General features: G+C 40.5%; 1 protein-coding gene across 1 annotated transcript in view; it reads right to left on the bottom strand.

Moving 5' to 3' along the window:
• LOC127807285 (uncharacterized) overlaps positions 1-12,416 on the bottom strand; it is a 59,869-nt gene that overhangs the window by 9,956 nt on the left and 37,497 nt on the right. The gene's annotated exons all lie outside the window — the stretch shown is intronic.

Genomic DNA, 12,416 nt, shown 5'->3' with positions numbered 1-12,416 from the left:
AAGTGAAGCTGCATTACTCTCCTTTACATTCCATTCTCCCAAACAAGGGGAGAGAAACAACCTTTAATTTATGTTACCCTTCCATTACATTCCATTATGTATCATTTTATTCATTACCCCACCCCTCTCTAAAATAAAGGATTAAGGGTTGACTCAGGCTATTAATTTATGCCCAAGATTGACACAGCATTAAGACACTAAATATGTTATCCCCCACAATAACCACCTCTCAACAAAAAAGTTTACAATTAGCAAGACACATAAAACAATTGCAATAAATGAATTTCTTTGTAGAAATTATGGGCACCTAAGTTCTTACAAAGAACCAGGACCTGCACACTTATATTGACATATTATAAATTGCATGTTCCTTCCCTTATTAAAGTTAGATACCATAATATACCTTTTTCCCTATAAAATAAAAAATTACTCCCTTTTTCCTTTTATAACAAAACAGCTAGCCATAAGGATGGGCACAATTTTGTCCATGAATTCAATTCAAATAGTTAAATCGGCAGCAGGTGTAGGATCGATAATGGGCCTTCCTCTACCTCTTTTGCTAAAGATTTGTTCCATTACATCCACTCTTTTAGTAGGAGCTTCTATTCATCTTCTTCTCACATGACCGGGTCATCTTAATCATGTCTTACACATTTTTTCAATGCAAGCCACTCCAACCTTGGTATGGATAACCTCTTTTCAAATTTTATTTTTTCTTGTATGGCCACATATCCACTGTAGCATCCCCATTCTCGTTACACTCATAGCTTGGTGCTTTACAGCCCAACAATTTTCGCTATACAACAAAACTAGTCTTACAATTGTCATATATTTTTTTTAGTTTAAATGGAATCTTACCAACACATAAAATGTTGAACTCGTTAATCTCCTCATCTTTTTGGATGTTTGATCAAAGATATATAAACTAATATTTTCTTAGTATGATTTGATCTTCAAGTTTTACCATAACATTATTCACAACTTTTTGCTAAACTTACATTCTGCATATTTAATCTTCAATCTACTTAAAACCGATAGATGCTAAAGTGTCCCTCCATATCTCGAGATTAGTATTCACGCGCTCTTTTGTCTCATCTACCAACACAATATCATTTGGAAAGAGCATATGCCAAAACATGTCCGCATGGATATGTTTAACACCCCCCCCCCCCCCCAAAAAAAAAAAATAAATAAATAAAAAAAATAAAAAAAATCTACTTTATTATGTTATCGATGTCATTCACATATTCCATATTTTATCCCAACTATCAAATTCCTAACAAGTGTAATTCATAACTTCAGAAAGGTCCATGTAATGCCACTTAAAATCCATGGTATACCTTTTATGCAATCCATTGAGATGAAACAAGTGGGAATACTGAAAAGCCCAACCTAGATAAATGCTCCAGATTCTCTTTTCTAGTGCCTAAAAATAAACTAATGTAATGGAATGAGCTTGTAACGTTTGAAGAGTTAAAAGGAACAAGTTCACCTTATTTAAAGAAAGAAAACCATCTAGGATTTTTGTTTCCAATTCACTTGTCCCAAAATTAAAAGTCTATTTCCTTGGAAAAAAAAAAAAAACAACATTTTGACTTCTCATACTGGTTTACTTGAAGAAACTCCTAAGACTAATTCCATGGACTGTTAATGTTATACTGATTCCTTGGACGAGTAGTAAATGAATCTCCAACTGACACAGGGATTGGTCTCTTTTTTTGAATAATTGGATCAGGATACTCTCTAGAAAGTAATTCCATTAGAAGACTAAGCTGATAATGTTTGGCCATCATGATCATGAGTTCGTCCAATTTCCTTTCAAATCAATCCCATAGAAGCTCCGAGTGACTAGTGATCCTTAGCCATGGAGAAAATACAAAAAAAAAAAGAAGATCTAAGGCCGAGAAACTGCTTCTTTGATATCAAATGTCAGGACCCTAACCCTAACTTAATGCTTCATTTCAAGGTAGAATTGGAATTGAGGGAGAAAACTAATGAAAATGTGGCAGAACAAAAAGAATAATAGGGAGAACATATAGAAATAAGGGAGGAATCTAATAGAAAGTAGGGAGAAACTGAGAGAAATGGGGAGATAATATAGACAAAATTGAGGGAGAACAAATAGATTTCAATAATCTTCTTGATAATTCATATATACAAGATTTATCAGTGGTATGATACTATATTTGTTGTAGCTTGTTTAGAAGAAGGTAAAAAACCAATCTTATCCATTCTCACATATATACATGCCTATCATTCGTATAGGCATCAGTTTCCTAAGTCTAGTTAGGAGGTTTTTTGTTGTGATACCAACAAATTTTCTGAAATTCTATTGAACCACTCAATTCCGATTGGAAAAATTACACAGCTCAAGAAAGAAAAGAAAACAAAAAAAACACTAGGGCATTCGAGAGGCCCTAACTCTCCAGAATCCTTCTACAAAATTCCACACCTCTCTCTCCCTCTCTTTCTCTTATTTATACCCCATCCTACTCAGCATAACTGCCTCTGGCAGCACATGAAGGTTTGTTACAAAGGAACCAGCTATTTCCCCTTACTACCCTCCACCCTAGCTTGCTGTTATGCAATTCCCACCCACTTTACCCCCTTGCCCCTATCCCTTGGGTCGCCTCTAGTAGGTCCAATGGATCAGGGGTCTATCATTATCTCCCCCCCTCACTTTCACCTTGTCCTCAAGGTGGAAATTTGGAAACTATTGCTGAATGAGGTCAAACAGTTCCCATGTTGCTTCTAAAGGGGGTAGTCCCTTCCATTGAATTAACACATCCCTGCCTTGTAGATTACATTCTGTTCCAGATCGAACCCCCAGAACTGCCTCGGGGTCCACCAACAACTCTAAATCTGCACTCAGCTGGCTGGGAACTTCCACACTAGCCCTCAACACCCCTCTTGCCTCACGTAATTGGGACACATGGAAGACGGGGTGGATGTTGCAATGGGAGGGCAGTGTCAATTTGTAAGCGACCAGTCCTACCTCCTTCTCAACTGCAAAAGGACCATAAAATTTAGGAGCTAATTTCTCGTTGGAGCGACCAGCCAGCGATTTTCGACGATATGGCCTCAATTTCAAGTAGACAAAGTCCCCCACCTTGAATTTTACCTCCCTTCTCTTCCTGTCAGCTCCTTCTCTTCATTACCTATTGAGCCCTCAGCAATTGTGTCTTCAAGTCATTCAAAATCTTATCCTGTTCAGCCAGTTGCCGTTCCACCATTGACATGGGTGTGGTACCTCTTTCAAACCTCACCAAGGCTGAAGGTTCTCTACCATACACCACCTGAAACAGGGTCTTCCTTGCAGCTGTATGATAGGACGTGTTATACCATAATTCAGCCCATGGCAACCACATGGACCATGATTTCGGTTGAGAGGAAGCAAAACACGCAAATATGTTTTCAAAGTTCGATTTAGTACCTCTGTTTGCCCATCGATTTGTGGGTGATAGGTGGTGCTTCGGTTTAGTTTCGTACCTTGGAGGCGGAACAATTCCTCCCAAAATCTGCTCATGAAAATTTTGTCCTTATCCGATACAATGGACCTTGGGAGGCCATGTAACCATACGATTTCCTTAACAAAATTTCCAGCCACTTCCCCTGCAATAAATGGATGTTTCAGCCCGATAAAGTGCCCATATTTACTTAGTCGGTCTACTGCAACCAATATTGAATCCATTTTTCCCGACCTTGGTAACCCCTCAATGAAATCCATAGCAATATCTTCCCAAACTTGATTAGGGATAGGAAGAGGCTACAGTAATCCGTCAGGTGTCAAAGCTGAATATTTGTTATGCTGGAAAACGAAACAACTACTCACATACTTATGTATGTCCTTCTTCATCCCTTGCCAATAGACACTAGCCGCCACTCGCTTGTAAGTCTTCAAGAACCCTGAATGACCCTCGAGACTGCCATCATGTCCCTCATGTAGAATCAATGGTATGAGAGAGGATCCTTTTGGTAAATACAAACTTCCTTTGTATAGCAGTTGGCTGCCCACCCACTGGAAATTGGGTTGGAAAGTAGGATCAGTTTGTAGATCCTTGATAATTCGTTACACCTAGTCATTTGCTTCTACCTCTTGGGCCAATTGATCCAGTTGGACCACTTTAGGTACTGTCAAAGCCATTAAGGTTGCCGTATGGTTGATGCATGATAACCCATCGGCTGCCTTATTCTCCAATCCAGACTTATAATGTATCTCAAATTGAAATCCCATTAGTTTTACCATCCATCTTTGATACTCGGGGCTCACCAACCGTTGTTCCATCAAGCATTTGAGGCTCTTTTGATCAGTCCAAACCTCAAATTTCCTCCCTAAAAGATAATGTCTCCATTTTTGCACCACAAAGACTATGGCCATCAATTCCCGCTCATAACCTGATTTCGTCCTTCCTAATTGGCTGAAAGCTTGACTGAAATAAGCAATTGGTCGGTGATCTTGCATTAAAACAACCCCCATGCCTTCCCTCAAGGCATCCGCCTTGACCACAAAAGGTTTTCCAAAATTCAGCAAGGCTAGAACGGGCAGGGAAATCATCTTCGCCTTAAGCTGTTGGAAGGCTTGCTCGGCTGTCCCATCCCAAGAAAAATTATTCTTCCTTAATCGTTCAGTTAAGGGTCTTGCCATCTTGCCCTAGTCTTTCACAAAGAGACGATAATATCCTGTGAACCCCAAGAAACCTCTCAATAAATTCATTGTTGTAGGAGTAAGGCAATCTACCATTGCTTGCACCTTAGCATGATCAACTAACACACCTTGTAGGGAAATGATGTGGCCTAAATACTCAACCTCTGGCTGCCCGAACAAGCACTTTTTCCTGTTAGCAAGAAGCTGATTTTCTACCAACACTTTAAAAACACAACGTAAGTGCTTTGCGTGTTGCTCTAAACTCCTACTATAAACCAATATATCATAAAAAAAAAAAAACAATACAAATCGCCTTAAATACTCCCTGAAAATATCATTCATCAGCGATTGAAAAGTTGCGAGTGCGTTTGTTAACCCGAATGGCATAACTAAGAACTCGTAGTGGCCCTCATGTGTCCGGAAAGTTGTTTTGGGAACATCTTCGGCCTTGACTCTAATCTGATGGTAACCAGATTTTAGGTCTAGCTTGGAGAAAACCATAGCCTCGTGCAGCTCATCAAGCAACTCCTCAAATCACCGATATAGGGAATTTGTCAGGAATGGTTATCGTGTTCAAGGCCCTGTAATCAACACAAAACCGCCATCCTCCATCCTTCTTCTTAACCAACAACACTAGGCTAGAAAATTGACTGCAACTTGGCTGAACAATCCCAGCCCCCAACATCTCACCCCCCAGTTTTTCAATCTCATTTTTTTGCAAGTAAGGGTAACGGTAGGGCCTCACATGTACGGGTGTGGTTCCTGGAATCAGGTTAATAACATGGTCTTTTTTTCTGCATGGTGGCAGCCCCTCGGGATTAGAAAATACCCCTTCAAACTCTTCCAGCACCCCTTGCAACATCCTTGGGATTTCCCACTGTTTTTCTTCAAATTCTGCTGTAATGGTTCCCAATTCCAGCAGCATCCCCTCCCCACTTCCCTTAAGAGCTTTCATCATGTCCTTCAAGGACACCATGGTTTTACTTAAGCTTGGGTCTCTTTGCAGTGTTGCCGCCATACCCCCCACTTGAAACTTCATTGTTAAAACTTTCCAATCCACATTCATTTTCCCCACTGCGACTACCCACTTCATCCCTAAGATCACATCTGAGCTACCCAACTCTAAAGGCAAAAAATCCTCCACAATTTGTAGGTTTTGTAGATGCAGTTTCACCCCCTTGCAAATGTCGGCCCCTTGCACTGCCATTCCCTTCCCCATAATCACTCCATACCCGGCAGTTTTTGTTCTTGGCAGCCCCAACTGCTGCACCAGCTCGGTTGCTATAAAATTATGGGTCGCCCCTCCATCAATAAGCACCATAACCGGCTGCCCTTCAATATCCCCTTTCAGCTTCATTGTTTGCAGCATTGTCAATCCAACAACTGAATTCATTGAGAGTTCAATGACCTCGCTCCCTTGCCCCACTTCTTCTTCCCTCCCTTCCCCTGTTTCCACCTCAACTCCTTCCTCTTCCATCTCTTTATCATAAATCATCATAACTTGCAACTCCCTGTTCTTACACCAGTGGCCTATAAAATATTTCTCATCACAACGAAAACATAGACCCTTCTCCCTTTTGGATTTCCACTTGGCCTCACTAAGTCGTTTAAAAGGGACATTGCTGCCACTCCTAGCCACCGACAACTTGTTGCTCGCCTGACTAACGACTCTCAAATGAGGAGTCGAACTTCTTGATTGCATGGGAGGGGGTCGATTAACGTTGGTTGTAGAGTGGGTAGGGAAATTACTACTCGTTGGCCCGAACGTCCTGCTGCAGCTGAGCATGGCCGCATTTTTATCCTCGATACATTGAATCATCGACATGATCTAATCCAACTAGGTTGCAGTACCCTGATCTCAACCCTTATTTCCGGTTTAAGGCCATTAATGAAATGGCCTTCCAAGAACGCCTCAGAAACTTCCGACGCTGGCACGGCCAAAGTCTCAAACCTTAGCCTGTAATCCTTAGACAATCCTTTCTTGTCGGAGAGCCAAGAACCTTTCCTCTAGCGACCCCTCTTGGGTTGGATGAAATCGGTTGAGAATACCTTGCTTGAGCCCCTCCCAACTGCGAATTCCCTTGTGCCTGGACTCCCACTGAAACCAAGCAAGGGCCCCTGCCTCGAAGCACAATGCAGTGGACTCGATCTTCTCATCATCGGACAGCTGATTGATTGCAAAGTACCTCTCTGCCCAGAAGATCCATTCGTTCGAATTGTCCCCCACGAAGGCCGGCATCTCCAACCGTCGACCTCTCCCTCCCTGTCACCATCCCACGCTCACGCCACCCTTCATTCTCCGGTTCATGCCGACTCCAGGGGTCACCTCGGAATCTTGGGCAAGTTTCGTTGGCCATTCGCCTCCATGGGTCTTAGCCTTCCTCTCCCGTTCCTGTTCGTCCCACCTTGTTCGCATGATGGCGAACTGTTCGAGCATCTTGGCTACGTTCCAATTGATGGTTTGAATCTCCCCCCTCATAGTGTCGACCTTCTCCTCTAGGTCCCCCACTCTCTCGCTTAAGTTTAACATGATGATCGACAACTGCTCTGATACCAAATTGTTGGGATACCAACGAATTTTCTGAAATTCTATTGAACCACTCAATTCCGATTGGAAAAATTACATAGCTCAAGAAGGAAAAGAAAACAAAAAAAAAAAAAAAACACCAGGGCATTCGAGAGGCCCCAACTCTCCAGAATCCTTCTACAAAATTCCACACCTCTCTCTCCCTCTCTTTCTCTTATTTATGCCCCATCCTACTCAGCATAACTGCCTCTGGCAACACATGCTGGTTTGTTACAAACGAACCAGCTATTTCCCCTTACTACCTTCCACCCTGGCTTGCTGTTACGCAAGTCCCACCCACTTTACCCCCTTGCCCCTTGGGCCGCCTCTGGTAGGTCCAATGGACTGGGGGCCTATCATTTTCTAACTAGATAGTTTCCTAAACTAGTTTAGGAAATATGTACAAAAAAAGAAAAGGAAATAAACTATAGCTGCTAAATACAATAAAATCAGACAAATAAATAAAACATTACACGATACAAACAATATTAGGAATCTTCATATTAGGAAAGCAGCATTAGGAAATCTGTCGTCTTCTAACACTCCCCCTCAAGATGGTGAGTGTATATCATGCATTCCCATCTAGCTCAGGATCTTGTGATACATGACCCGGTAGACCTATAGTTAAGAGATCTTCCAACTGCTCTCCTGTAGGAACAAAGGGTGTGCAGATCAAGCCACTCTCTAGTTTTTCTTTAATGAAATGCCTATCAACCTCAACATGTTTGGTCCTATCATGTTAAACCGGATTATGGGCAATGCTGATTGCTGACTTGTTATCACAATAGAGCCTCATAAGAGCTGACCAACTGATTTTCAAAGCTTCCAAAATAATTTTCAGCCATAGTAACTCACATATACCTAGGGCCATAGATCTAAATTCGGTTTCAACACTAGATCTAGCCACCACATTTTTTTTTTACTTCTCCAAGTGAAAAGATTTCCACCTACGAATGTGCAATATCCTAAAGTAAACCTCCTATCAACAAGAGACCCTGCATAATCAACATTAGTGTATGCTTCCAAAGACACCTCTCCTCATTTTTTAAACAAAATACTCTTACCAAAAGTCCCCTTGAGGTAATGAAGAATCCTGTGTACAACCTTTAGGTGGCTTTCCTTAGGGCTATGCATGAATTGGCTAACCACACTCACTGCATAAGCAATGTCTGGCCGTGTATGAGATAAATAAATAAGTCTTCCTACTAGCCTCTGATAGGATTCCTTACCAATTGCACCCTCTTCAGAATTCACACCAATTCTGTGATTTTGTTCAATGGGTGTATCAAGGGCCCTACTACAAAGCATACCAGTATCTGTCAAAAGATCCAGCACATATTTGGGTTAAGAAATGAATATTCCTTCCTTAGATTGAGCTACTTCTATGCCCAGAAAATATTTTAACTTCCCCAACTCCTTTATTTCAAATTCTTTAATCAAACACCCCTTTAAGAGCTCCATTCCTTCCTTGTCATCACCAGTAACAATTATACTATCAACATAGACTAACAAGGCAGTCAGTTTCCCTATTACTGAATGATGTATAAAAAGAGTGTGATCCCTTTGACTTTGCTTCTATCCCAAACCAAGCATAACCCTTGTAAACCTCCCAAACCAGACTCTTGGTGATTGTTTCACTCCATAGAGAGCCTTTTTTAAACGACATATTACATTCTCCTTTTTAGTTTGCAACCCAAATCCAGGAGGAACTTTCATATAAATCTCTTCTTCTAAGTCCCCAAGTAAAAAGGCATTTTTTACATCAAATTGGTGTAGAGGCCAATCAAACATAGCTACTAGTGATAGTAATATCCTGACAGTGTTCATCTTTGCCACAGGAGCAAAGATTTCAAGATAATCCACTCCATATGTTTAGGTATAACCCTTAGCAACCAGTCTACCTTTATATCTTTCTAAGAACTCATGAAACTTGTATTTCACTATAAAAATCCATTTACACCCTACAGTCTGCTTCCCTTTGGGAAACTTAACCAATTCCCAGGTTTGGTTCTTCTCAAGGGCTGCCATCTCAACCCTCATGGTATCCTTCCAACTTCCATTATGCTTCACACAAGGTCTTTGGGATAGGAATAGAATTAAGGTTGGTTAGGAAGGCTTTGTGTGCAGGAGACAAGTTTGAGTAGGTTAGGAACAGATGCAAAGGATATTTAGTATAGGACCAGGTTCCCTTTTTGAGGGCAATTGGAATGTCAAGGTCATTAAGATCAGGTTCGGGTTGTTGACGGGTACTGGAATCAAGTTTTGATGTAGCTAGATCAGGACAACCCATAGGCTGGGTGGAGGTTGAAATAGGTTCAGAATCTGGGTTGTAAGGTTTTGGACTTGGTTTAGATAATTCAGCATGCTTAAGTTGATGTCTTGATGATCCGAGACCTTTCTCCTTTTTTTTTTTTTGATCGAAAGGTACATGTATATATAAAGATCAAACTGTACAGGATACATTGGGCATACCCAGGAGAAAACAAAAGGACCAAACTAATGCCCCAAAACATGATGCTAGTGTTGGACTAAAACATGGGGATACAAAGAAAACATAACTCTGTATACATGTGTTTTAATCCGACGAATAGAGCAATCCACATGAGGTCTAGTGCCCACAAAAATCATCCTATTCCGCGCATTCCAGATCTAATAAACAGAGTAGGCGAGAGCAATTCTCTTGATCCTTTCTCCTTGAATATACCTTCAGTGGACTAGAAGTAGGCTGGACATTTTCCCTAGGTATCATATTTAGAGAATCCTATGGAATATCCTTTGGATGAGGCAAAGAGTGATGAGAGGAAGAAGGAAGAGTAGGAAGAAACAATTCCCTATTTTTTCCTTCCAAGAATTTAGTCTCCCCCTGAGGATAGGAATTACTAAAATAAGAATTTTCCTCCCCAAAACTCACATTAGCTGAGACAAAGAACTTTTTGGATGGAGGATGGAAGCATTTATACCCTTTTTGAGTGGAGGAGTATCCTACAAAAATACATTTGAGGGCTCTAAGATCCAATTTCCCTCTATTAGGTGAGTGATTGTGAACAAAAACCACGTAACCAAACACTCAAGGACAAAGACCATTAGGAGGCATGAATTTTGGAAAAGCCTTAGAAAGAAGCTAAATTGGACTATTGGAGTCAAGGCTTCTAGAGGGTAACCTATTTATGAGAAAGGTTGTTGTCAAGGCAGCTTCTCCCCAATAATGTTTAGGAACATTATTGTGGAATAACAAGGCCCTTGTAACAGTTAGCAAATGGCCATTTTTCCTCTCTGCCACCCCATTTTGCTGAGGAGAATAGACACAAGAAGACTCATGGATTATACCCTTCTTTTGGAAAAAATTGGATAATATTTGGTTGAAAAAATCTTTGGCATTATCTGTTTGAATCCTTTTTATTTCAACTCCAAACTAATTTTTACTCATAGTGTAGAAGTTTGGAAAGATGGTACATACTCTTCTAATTAGGCTTTTGATAGAAATAACCACACCACTCGTGTGCAGTCATCTACAAACAACACAAACCACTAAGCACCTGAGAGATTAGGAATGGGAGAAGGACCCCATCTATCACAATGAATTAGAGTAAAGGGAAGAGAACTTTTGTTATTATTGAGAGGGAATGAAACCCTTCTATGTTTAGCAAATTGACAAACATCACATTGGAAATCCTTAGTGTCTAATCCCTTGAACAAAGAAGGAAACATAAATTGAAGAACTTAGAAAGATGGATGTTCTAGGCAAAAGTGATGAAGCCAAAGTACATCCTTATTGGATTTAAATGAAAATGATATAGGGGAAATCTGTCTCTTAGCTCTGTCCACTAAGGTCTTGAAGATGATAAAGTCCCTCTTTTACCCTAGCATGCCCAATCATCTTCCTCGAGTCCTTTTCCTGGAATTCACAAAAGGAATGATAGAAGATGACATGACAATTAGCATCATGGGTTAATTTTTTAATGGAAACAAGATTGGTGAAAAGCTTAGGGACATGAAGGACATCCTTCAGGGTTAGGTTGTTGTTTATAAGTATATCTCCAATTCTAGCTACAGTTGTTAAGGAACCATCGGCCAAAACTATTTTCTTTGTGCAAGGACCTGGTTTGTAGGACAAAAATTTGTGTGAGGAAGGGGTCATATGGTTTGTGGCTCCAAAGTCAAGAATCCAAGTATTTTTAAGGGTTAAATCTGAAGCATGTAAGTTAAGAGAAGTGAAAGTAATACCCGTGAAGGCTAGGTTTGAAGTACCTACCCTCGACCCCTTTTCAAGAGTTCCCAATAGGTTCCTCAACTTCTCTATTTCCTCCCGATTGAGCAATTCAGCCTGTTCTAGAGCTTTCCCTTCTGTAACCTGCTAGCTATTGGTCACATAGGCTTGTCCTTTTGGTTGTCCTCCTTTGGCTGGCTACCCATGAAGCTTCTAGCATTTTTCAATGGATGCCTAAGCTTCTTGCAATACGTACACCACAAATTATCCTTGTTTTTGGTTTTACTTGGATCCAAAGCCTTCTTATCTTCTCTAGTCAATCTCTCCTAACCAAGGCCTATTAGGGTTAAAAGAGTTGAATTCTCCATTATGATTATTCTCCAGCACTCTTCTGCATTCCTTTGCACGCACTATGGATATTGCCTCATTTAAGGAAGGCAAATCTGTCTTGCCAAGAATCTAAACCCCAACTGCATCATACTCCACGTTTAGTCCAGCTAAAAAATCATAGGTTCTCTCCTTCTCCACAAACCTTTTTTGAATGGTAGTGTTGGAGATCCAAGTAAAAAGGATTAAGAAAAGGAGGAGGAATAATTGAATGAAAATCAGAAAGCGAGTAAGTCGCTACTCAATCTGAAGCCGAGAAAGGAGGAAAAGCTGATAAGTTCTATCTAAGAGATTAAGATTAATCTTGTTTGTATTCTAGATTATCTGTAAATTATTTCTAATATATCTTGTATCATATATCTCTTAGAATTAAGAGTAGAAGTCGGAGTTTCGTGTATATATATAGATTATTCTCTCAATACAAAACTTAGAGCCTTAATTGATCTCTCTCTTTACCTAAGGCTGTTAAACTTAGGTTTTATCTATTTTGTTCATGGTAACAGAGCTCGGTTCCTATTAATCGAGAAATGACATCATGACTTCTTCCAATCCAGAGGAAGCAGTCCATACCACTGCAGAATCCTCTTATATCTCAACCCCTCAGCAGCAAT

This window comes from Diospyros lotus, chromosome 8 (assembly GCF_014633365.1).
Source record: "Diospyros lotus cultivar Yz01 chromosome 8, ASM1463336v1, whole genome shotgun sequence".
Classification (NCBI taxonomy): domain Eukaryota; kingdom Viridiplantae; phylum Streptophyta; class Magnoliopsida; order Ericales; family Ebenaceae; genus Diospyros; species Diospyros lotus.
The sequence above is the reverse complement of the archived record's forward strand: the minus strand, read 5'-3'. Positions and strand labels throughout refer to the sequence as shown.